Consider the following 11,462-nt stretch of genomic DNA (forward strand, 5'->3'; position numbering starts at 1 on the left):
CTTTAACATACAATTGTCCAACTTCCAAGCAAAGCTGATTGAGTCAAGCCCTCAGAAAATTGTGCTCCTACAGTGCCTCGAAAATAGTGATGAAAGATGCACTTTAAGTATTCGTCCACCTGCCTTAACTCAGATATGAATTGACTGGCCTGTACAGAGTCTTGACTTCAACCTGACAGAAAACCTTCTGGATGAATTAGAAGTAGAGACTAAGAGCCGGCCTTCTCATTTAACCTCCCAAATATGCTCCGAGCTTGTTGAAAGCCGACACACAAGCGTTGACGCTGTTACACCGGCAAAGGGTAGACCAACATCACAGGGAAGCATATGGATCATACGTGAGTCAAGGCAGGTGAGCAAATACAATTTTGGCAATATAGTGTATGTGCAGCTCTGCAACAGCGAGTCCCTTCATCTTAAGACGTCACACTGGCTCCCTGCGTGTAAAGATAATATTATGGCTAAAAATCCAGCCCGGAAAATTGTAACCCAACTATCTTCGGATTATACGTTTCACCTTCTGAAACTCAAATGACATTGAACGCACTTCTTGTATTACATAGTAATACAACATCAGCGTAGCAGATTAAATACTCTTGGCCTTAAATACCACATAATAATACTTCAGGTGATTATTTATTATTATTATTTTTTGCAGGAACGTCAGTTGAGACTTGAAAATAAATAGAACAAGTATGGGTTGAAACATCTATCCATCCATCCATTTTCTTTGTCGCTGACCGTCACAAGGGTCGCGGGGAGTGTTGGAGCCTATCCCAGCTGTCAACGTGCAGGATGGGGCCATTGAGACAAACAGCCACACTCACAATCACACCTAGGGGGAATTTAGAGTGCCCGATGAATGTTGCATGTTTTTGGAATGTGGGAGGAAACCGGACTGCCCGGAGGAAACCCACGCAGACACGGGGAGAACATGCAAACTCCACACAGGCGGGTACGGGATTGAACCCAGGGCCTCAGAACTGTGAGGCTAACGCTTTATGGGCCCGTCACACCATGACGTTCTGGTCAGCGTTGTATAGCGTTTGAGGAAACGTTGGTAGTCACCCATGGTCGCCGGGATAGCTCCAGAAGAGCGTTGTTTGAACGCCAGTGAACGTCACTGATCGCTGGGAATCGGCGGAGAACGCCGGTCCGGAAAAAAAGTTTTGAACATGCACAAAAATTCTCAGCGTTCATCGACATTTAATTTTAAACGCTGCAGAACGTTCAAAACGTTCGTGGAACCTTTTACTAAGGTTCGCTGAGCGTTGCACACGTTTGGCTGTTGTTAGTCAGTCGTAACTCGAGCTTTACTTGGTTGTTACTTAATCATTTGCTTTGCAGTGAACGACTCACTGGCAACCTGTCAACGATCAGTGAACAATCCCCTAGCGCACACAGCGTGCAACTAAAGTCAAACGAACGTCATTTGCCGTCCATTGAGCGTCATTCGAGCCTTTCCCGAACTTCCATGCATATGGGTATATAAATTTAATATTAGAGAGTACCTACTATGGAAGATCCAGAAAGCAGCAGTTCGTTTTCGCGGAAAAACCACCAGACTATCCTCTGCAATCCTTTCTCTGCTTCTTTTGTCTCTTTGTCGGACCGTCCTCACTGGGGTTTGCAAGGTGTTTAGGGTCCCCAGGGGGTGTCACATGGTGCGTGACTTCGCGAACGCGCTCTTCCTCCTGTTGTTGTTTTTCCTGAAAGTGGGTTGGCTTTCTTACCAGCAGCGCTAGTTGCTGAAGTCCGTGCCCTAACTTTTTTTCTTCTCGGCGGCATGATGCTGACTGTTGTAACTCACGACAACAACTGAAGTGACTATGAACTTTCCAACGTTTTACTGCCGGTTCCACTGTGAAAATTACACGCCAGCAAAACGCTTTTCTGTCGTTATTCACACATTGGTCACACGCTCAACACGCTCGTCTTACGTTGACAAATCGCTCGTCACGCCCCAATGACGCGTTTGCACACGCTAATGGTTTGTAGGGGTAGTTTATTTGGTCGCTGTTTCACGCTCTTCGTGCGTTAGACACACGTTAAGTCATGCGTTAGACACACGTTAATCACACGCCAGATGTGTCATCCGCGTTTGAGAACGCTGAAAAATAGAACGATTGAAATGTTCAGAGGACGTTGACCACAACATCATGGTGTGACGGAGCCTTTACCAGCTGATCCATCGTGCCGCCCGGGTTGAAACATTTTATTTATAAATGTAGCTGTTAAACCAAATAATGCTTGTGGATACAACATGCACGGGACAAAGCCAAAACAGATTTAAATGTGACCTAGTGTGGGTTAGAACCTTTTACTGTTTCTATTGAAAATGCTGCACAATTTATACAGCAAATAATGCGTTCAGACTGAATATTTCATTTCCGTAAAAGTGAAATATTCAAATGTAATTCCTATAGCCTCATGTGCAGAGATCTGGAGCAACTTTAGCAGATAAACATCCCCAAATCTCTGTGCCCTTTCAGGCAAATGTTACAATTTACTGATTAGAAGAAAAAAAAAAAGAAAAAAAAAGACTTGAACTTAGACCTTTACAAAATCAGTTCACCCTGCAGTGGTTTTCCATCAGGATGGCATTCCATTTACCAGACGCAAGACAAAGGCAAAGCCACTTTGCTTCCTTCTATGGTTCTGTGGAACCAAGGAGTGTTACTTCTAATTTAATAAATGGCTAATTGGACTCAAATAGGCCTTTTCTTTCAACTGTTTGCAAAAAAAACAAGCTGAAAGCACTTATTCTTCCTAATTAAAATGGTGATAGATGACTGGGCGAGCAGGAGAAGATAATTGGGTTATTACATGGCTTTGATAATTATGTAAACAGCTCCAGGAGTTCTACAATGGTTGCAAGAGAGAATAAATAATTGATCACGGGAAGCTTTCTTTGCCCTTTCTTGAACGGGAATGGATTTTCAAATTCGTAATGAAAATAAGACTGAATTAAAGCGACGTGTAAAATTAATCCAATATATACAACCGTGTGTTACTTGACCAGAAAATAATTCCCAAACAGTGGGTGTGAAAACCGCTGATCTCTTCATTTCAAAATCTTTCGACAATTTTACGACTTGTTTAACCTTTAATAACGCAGAAATTACTTGTCACACATTATCCACAATAAAACTTTTAATTGTGACCTTAGAAGAGAGGACAAACTTCATTTTTCACACAAACCGATGTAGAAACTGATCTACGAGCAGGCTGCACTCAGGACTGCGTTTAGCCAAATGCTCCAAACTGACTGTGCACTTCTGGAAGGAGTATATGCGATTAGATTAATTTAGCATGTGCAGCGTGAGTTATCAAATGTGAAATCAATTACGATGGCTGATTGTGCATCTTTAAATACAGCACCCGAAAGACAGGTGCAAATGGGATCGGTGTGCATAATGATGAAGAGGGAAGGCAAAACAAGAGGCAAAGAGGAGAACGGATCTATTCTGTTTGTGGGAGCATTTTTGAAATCCCAGAAACAAAATTATCGCAACGTACAGCCATTCAAATGTGGAGCTTTTTATATACCAAAGGGCTTACTTGGAGCCAGTGACGCATACCATAATGCCTCTGCGTCTGGGTCATTTCAACACTATAATTGTTATGTTAAATGTTAAATATTCAACGATAATTGTGTGCTGCTGGCTTCTTCCGCAGCAGTTTTTCTGGCGCCCCATCTAACTTGGACTATTTCAATCAAACAAAACATGGCTTCCGTGGAGTTGATAGCTTTGCTGAAACTATCGGAGTGATGGATTGCTATTCTGTTACTCAGTATGTATGTTTTTTTGTCTTCCACTAATACTTCCAATTCCATCACTTCAAGGTTCATTTGGGGCATGTAGTCCTGTCACATGGTGACTGAAAACCACCAAATGTGTAAAATTCTGTTTGCACGAGTGAACACAAAAATGATCGGCGACTAGTTACATTAATAGTAGAAGACGTCAATCATTGTATTACACATGAAACACACCCACCAACAACGCATGCAATCTGTTAGCGAGTATTAGTCGTATTACTTCTGAAATTTTCAGTTGAACTCCAAATTTGATGACTGCGAAAGTTATTGCCTTTGAACTGACTGATGATCGATTGATCGTTCTGTATACTTTTTATGACAAGCAGTGCACCATGATGCCATTTTCCACATGAATTCTCAGATGAATGAACTGTTATGACAAGATCGAGCACAAATTTTCTGGTTGGTTCACAATTGATTCAAAAGCCACTAGTTGTTCAGTACTTCAATGCTTAATACTATTTGAATGACAGTTAATTAGAATTTACACCACAGTAGTTTTGAATGTATTTTTCGAGCCCCGAGGTTCAAGATGACATTATATAAAGAAACAATCATGTTGCAATGAGAAAAAGGCCCAACAAGGTTTCTGCTTCATTTCATTTCATGCGCAGGTGTCATTTTGCTCTCCACAGAGGTCACGTGATAACCTTGATGACAAGCGCAGATAATCCCGCTAGTTAAACAACACAGACTCATTTGTAAGACTCGGCTACGTCATTTTGGTGTTGATATTTCTGCGAAAGGCAAAAGGACGCTCTCAAAAATGTGTCCCTGCTGATATTACGTAGCGTGTACCAAGAGATTCTCGAGAGATTTGTATGCTACCTCATGAATGTCAAAGCACAAAGTTTAAAAGGCCATGAAGAAAGGTGACTTGTGATTCAGTTCACGGAACTTGTTGTTCTCCCAGACATTTTGAGCACTCAAAAGACAGAAAAAAAACATCCAAGAAAGGTCTTAAAAAAAAAAAGTGATACAGAATATGAGTGAGCCTCACACGCATCAGCTTTACAGATGAATTTATATCACTTGACATCATTATGAGTTTTGGCTGATTGAAATATACGATAGCCCCACAACCAGAGTGCACCCACATTTTCACATTTTGATGTAAAAGCTTTTTACATGCTTTTTGTTAAACTCAAGAATCTACACCACAAAATGCTGTTTTTTTTTTTTAATGCAAATTTATCAAAAACTAAAAGCTACGTCAGCTAAGGATATCAACACAAGTATCCACAAACTTTGCCCAATGGACCTTTCCGATGGGACATTAAGCTCCGCCCCCTTAGCCATGTCCCACAAGCTTTCAAAATGGCAATTGAACAGAACATGTTTGAAGTCGATTCTCTATCGCGTATTCCAGATAATATTGGGATACGTTTTTTTTGCCAAATGTGTCAGACTTGTCCAAGAGAGTTCTGCAGAAAGGTCTCAACTATTTCACTCAAGGATATGTACACGAAATTAAGATTTTGGATGGAGCAGGACGCAATGTCGGAGTTGCAGCGAAACGTTGGCGATCGATGCTAAAAAGTTTGACGCCTCACAAACTTCATATTGAAATCGAACAGGATAAAATAGTGGAATCATACTGCGCATATAAAGCAGGGTGAGTACTTTTTACTTGGAAAGATGACAAGTAATATCATTGTAGTCTTTAGACGTGAGTGGTGTATTCAAATGACTCGGCTCGTAATGGAAAAGTGCTCTGTCTTAAAAGTCCGATGAGATACAAATAGACAGATCATTTCTCTTGCATGACATGGCGCATTTACGCGTCACTAACCCGACTCTTCGGCATAAAACATTCCACACTTCATTCAGCAGGTCAGCGATACACTAACAAAGTGAAAGTTGTTCTCCTGCAATGTAAAAAGCACTGATAATAATTAAATCAAACTCAGAGAAGTTACTTCTCCCTCACTTACCTTGGAACATACAGCCTTGTGTTTGTTGATATTGTCCACATTTAGTTGTACGTGTGCTCTTCCACGAGCCTGAATCCGACTGTGTTTTAGGCTTTGGAAAATGAATCAAGTGGGCTCCTTGTAACCTAGCAGGATATCTTTCATCAGAATTGCGCGTTCCCCAAGGAAACATTTTCTTCGTAACATTAACTTTTCCAAGCGCACGCTACTGACAACCAGCATTTTTTGTGGGACAACATGGCGAGAGGGGCGTGTCAAACCAGGGGTTAAGACAATGCGGCCCTCTGATTGGCTATTATTGTACGAATAATTGACAGGTCGGAAAGGTCCATACTGTGTTGATCCACCTGGCATCAGTTGTAGCCTCAAGACTGTTGGAACGGATCCCACAAGTTTGGAACATATATCTTTGGGCACTTTTGCCACCAGGATGACTAGGGAGCATCTTTAAACAGCCTTTTTTATATTAGATTCATCCAGAGATGTTCAATTGGAATACATTTTTGACTGGCTGGGTCGCTCAATGATATTCAGAGCTGTCCTGAATCCACTCCTTTAACCCTCTGGTGCAGAACAGTCCTTTGGTTCTGTAGTCCACTGAATTGGACATGTCTGTAACTTTGTGAAAAAAAATAAAAATAAAAAATAAAAAAAAATATATATATATATATATAAAATAAAGTTCAGAAGACTCTAAAACACTTCAGAAAATTAGTCTTGACCAAGGATTTCCTAATTTATGCCTCAGTGGGTTAATATAATATCTTGGCTGCTTGCAAAGGGCCGTCCAGCTGAAAAATGAATACTAGTCTGAGGTCAAGAACGTGCTGGAGCAAGTTTTTCTGGCCCAATTAACTGTAGAAACTGAAAACGGGATGCACCCGAGCTAAATTTTGTTCTTAATGGCAAATGCTGTAAATACTTGATTACCGTAATTCCCGGCCTACAGATCGCAGCTAGTTATACGCCTCTCCCAGTACATTTGTAAAGGAAATACTATTTGGTACATACATAGGCCGCAGCACTGGGGCCTCCACTCCCTGAGAAGGGTTGCGTCAGGAAGGGCATCCGGCGTAAAAATTGTGCCAAACATATATATGCGTTCATCTGAGATGACACGCTGTGGCGACCCCGAAAGGGACAAGCCGAAAGAAACACACAAATAGGCCGCAGCCATGTAAAAGTCACAAGTGCCCACATTAAAACAGACATTGAAACACGAGATATTTACAAAAAAAGATGTTTCACAGAGAGTTTAACGCTAATGCCACCGTGCGCTAATGCTCATGGTAGCACCACCGCGCTGATAGGCCGGAAATTACGGTAATTTTTTTTCCTTTATCTTTTATGTTTTAAACAAAATTAATAATAAAAATGTAGAATACTTGCTTAGTGCATCTGCCTCCCAGTTCTGAGAACTGGTATTCAAATCCTACAGGCAGGGGGACAGGGGGGGGGGGGCTGTGTGTAGTTTGCATGTTCTCCTCCCCGTGTCTGCATGGATGTTCTCTGGGCACTCCAGTTTCCTCCCACAACATGCATGAACTGGAGACTCTAAATTGCCCGTAGGTGTGATTGTAAGTGCAAATGGTTGTTTGTTTCTATGTGCCCTGCAATTAGCTGGCAACCAGTTCAGGGTGTACCCCGCCTTCTGCCCGATGACAGCTGGGATTGGCTCCAGCACTCCCGCGACCCCTATAAGGATAAGTAGCTCAGATAATGGATGGAATACCTGAACCTGCACCTTTAACATGTACCATCTGCAAATGACAAAGTATTATCTGTTTACAACTGTTTATTTGCAGTGCTAATGGCTCAGGAAAATAACAGTTAAAGCTGAACTATTGACAGTCATCCACCCGGGAGTGTTTTTAAGTGCAGTCACAATACGGACACAACACATATTCATGTTGAATATGTCTATTAGCTCTATTTCACTCAAAACATAGAGAAAACATTTTTCAATTTATACCTTTGACAGTTTCAATCAAAAGTGGCAACGCAGGTGTAGATAAGAGAAAAACATGTTTTCCTCTGAAACCTGCAAGAGCAGATTGAATTTTATTAAGACGGCATATGTTAGAGGTTATCAAATCATTTTAAGTGTCCCAGAACAATTACCACAACAGAAATGGTCCCATATGGCGTGCAAATGGTCCGATGCAACTAGTGCGAAAGTCCACCCTAATGCTATTCAATTTTATTTCTGTAGTGCTGTCGTTAAAGTTAAATAACTCAAATTGTATAACCCAACCTTAAATAATTAAAGAAAACATTCTTCGCTAATAAAAATCTACAAGCGCTCCCTAAACATTTGACGAGCAGCGCCATCTAGCATACGAGAGTTTTATTACTTCTGGTTGCAAATTTTGTGTGAAGCTGTTGATGAGAGAGAGGACCAACATTGAAATCTCCCAATATCATTACGAGGGTGCTGGAATCATAAATGTCGATCGCCGGGATGCTAAAATTATAATCTCACGATCGCAGTGTGCATAACGTCACTCATGTTTGATACAAATTGGGCTTGGAGTCAATATTTTTTCCTTTGGAGAGAAACACACATACGGAAACATTGGTTCAATTCTCCTCTCCCATTTACTCGTCTCTCGCTTCATAATTATACATTCAAAATTTGATTCTGTCTCATCCCTCTCAATTCGCCCCGACGTGTTTGACTGCGATATGCCCCGCTAAAGAACGTCATGGTTAAAAATGTTGAGCACAATCCACAACGGGTTGACACGAAATGCAATGAACATTAAATGCCCCAACAAGGTGGAAAATTACCAGAAGGAAAGATATTGTCACAGGCTGCCAACTCAAGTCAACATCATCCATCAATCCCATGCAATGCTGGGTCAGTCACCATTGCTTGAAATTCAAAGACAAATCAGGGGATTAAAAAAAAAAAAAAAAAAAGATTGTAAAATGGTAAATTTAAATTGATCACAAGATTACGTTTTAAAAATAATGTTCATCTGGAATCATTATCATAGTCATAATACAGGTAATTGTACAGCACAGGAGTGCAATAAAACAATTATAAGGGAACATTTTCATTACCTTTCGTGGTTGTTCCTTGACCTGGAAAAAATGCTTAATCAGGAGCCCCCATTATCAAGCCCGCATAAAAAAAAGAAAACACTCCCCAGTTATAAGACAGGGATTTCTTTGAAATTGGTATTGATAAGATCAGTCTTCACAGAGATGCTTATCATTAATTATTAATGACTGGCTACTAGGACACAATCATCTAATGTGATGTCTGGAAGTGGGAAATCAATACTGTCTGTTAGGCGTAGCTCTAAAGGCAGAAAATACTGAATATATTCAATTTTGTGTAAAAAAAATCTGTATACTTGGGACCAAAGCAATAACAAGCATGAAATCTAATAAGCACGTATTAATCTTGTTTTGTATGAAAACAACCTTTTGCAGAACCTCATAAGAACGCTGAGAGGAGTCAAACGGATCAACAATGATTAGGCCAAAGTCAGCATGCTAAAACTTGGCAACGTATGATGTTTCCATTAAAAAAAAAAAAAAAAAGTCAACCAAAATGTGTCAGGAGGCAGGAATGTAAACAGATCATTTCAATTTATATAACCCATCCTCTGATTATTATTGTAAACGCTTGTCTAGGCAGATCAGGCAATCAATGTTTGGCTCATCAAAAAAGAAAAAAAAATAATACTTCTTTTCAGCGTATTAAGTTTTAAGCTTATTTTGCAAGATATTGACTGCATTTGTAAAACAAGCACGTAAATACACAAATGAAGGATTTTTCTTTGTCATGCAATCATTTTCAGCATTTTACCTAGACACGTTCAGCCAATGGATTTTGGAAAAATTTGAACTGAACTTTGTCCCGTTCTGATTAACGTTATTGAGAACACGCTCATTCTAGTGTTTGTGAACGATTTCCAAACAATCAGAACTTTGAACTAGTTTGTGTAGAAAAGGAACTTTCCCAACATTGATCATTTATTTCTTTTGTCACTACTGTCAAAGGGATTTTAAAAAAAAATCTTGTCAAGCACCCTGGACCACCTCAAACTCTATTTTGAGCATTTCACTTGCATAACCAAGGCTTCGATGATCTTCGCACTCATTCAATTAAATATTAGGCACGTTCTACGCTTTAAGTACTTTCACCCAATAAGTTGTTTCCTGACAGGATTAACGTAATACCACTTGACCTTTTGTAATGTAACTGCAATGTCATTGCTGACAAAATGAGTCAGCGCCGTGACAGTGAATTTATTTCTTCACTATTAGGTAAGTCTAAAACAGGGAAAGGAGTCTCGAAAAAAAAAAATTAAAACAAACAAACGAAAAAAAAATAACACCAACACAACTGTGCAGGGCATTTGAGACATGACCTATAAATGCCACATGGTTAAAAAAAAACAAACAAACACCAACACAACTGGACATGGAATTTGAGATATGCCCTTCATTGCCACATGGTAAAAAAAACACCAACACAACTGTGCATGGCATTTGAGACATGACCTATAATTGCCACATGGTTAAAAAAAACAAACAAACACCAACACAACTGGACATGGAATTTGAGATATGACCTATAATTGCCACATGGTTAAAAAAAACACCAACACAAGTGTGCAGGGCATTTGAGACATGACCTATAATTGCCACATGGTTAAAAAAAACCACCAACACAACTGCGCATGGCATTTGAGACATGACATGTAATTGCCGCATGGTTTGAAAAAAAAACCACCAACAACTGTGCAGGGCATTTGAGACATGGCATATAATTGTCACATGGTAAAAAAAACCACACCAATACAATTGTGCAGGGCATTTGAAAACTGACACATAATTGCCACATGGTTGAAAAAAACAAACAAACACCAACACAACTGGACATGGAATTTGAGATATGACCTATAATTGCCACATGGTAAAAAAAACCACACCAATACAACTGTGCAGGGCATTTGATACATGCCATAACTGTCACATGGTTCAAAAACACCAACACAACTGTGCAGGGCATTTGATACATGACATAATTGTCACATGGTTTAAAAAACACCAATACAACAGTGCAGGGCATTTGAAAACTGACACATGATTGTCTTATGGTTGAAAAACAAACACCAATACAACTGCGCAGAGCATTTGATACATTACATGCAATTGTCACATGGTAAAAAAAAACACCAATACAACCGTGCAGGGCATTTGAAAAGTGACACATAATTGCCACATGGTTGAAAAACAAACACCAACACAACTGTGCAGGGCATTTGAGACATGACATAATTGCCACATGGTTTAGAACTTTATGAAGATTATAGACATCTTTCAGTAGTACCACAAATAGTGGCCATGCTGCCTCTTCAAGGCTGCACATCTTTCCGAGAAACTATTAATTTTGTGGAATTCCTGTTGAATCTCACTCCAAAATGGGGTCAGAATCAGAAGCCAGTTGGGACTTCAATTCAGGAGTACAATCCAAGCGAACTGGAAGACAGGTAAACAGCAACGCAGTCCGACGAAGTCCTAAGAAACAGGATCAGTGGCGGTGTAATGAGCAACCGAGGTACGAGTCCAGCTTTTGTCAGTCAGGTTGTCTCTGCTCGGTCCGATGGGAGTATTAAAGTCTGGAGTGGCGCTTTCTGTCCAGGCTAACTCTGTTTCCAATCAAGATTAAGTTCTCCCTCCCTCGT

The sequence above is a fragment of the Syngnathoides biaculeatus genome, chromosome 10, assembly GCF_019802595.1.
Source record: "Syngnathoides biaculeatus isolate LvHL_M chromosome 10, ASM1980259v1, whole genome shotgun sequence".
NCBI classification, from domain to species: domain Eukaryota; kingdom Metazoa; phylum Chordata; class Actinopteri; order Syngnathiformes; family Syngnathidae; genus Syngnathoides; species Syngnathoides biaculeatus.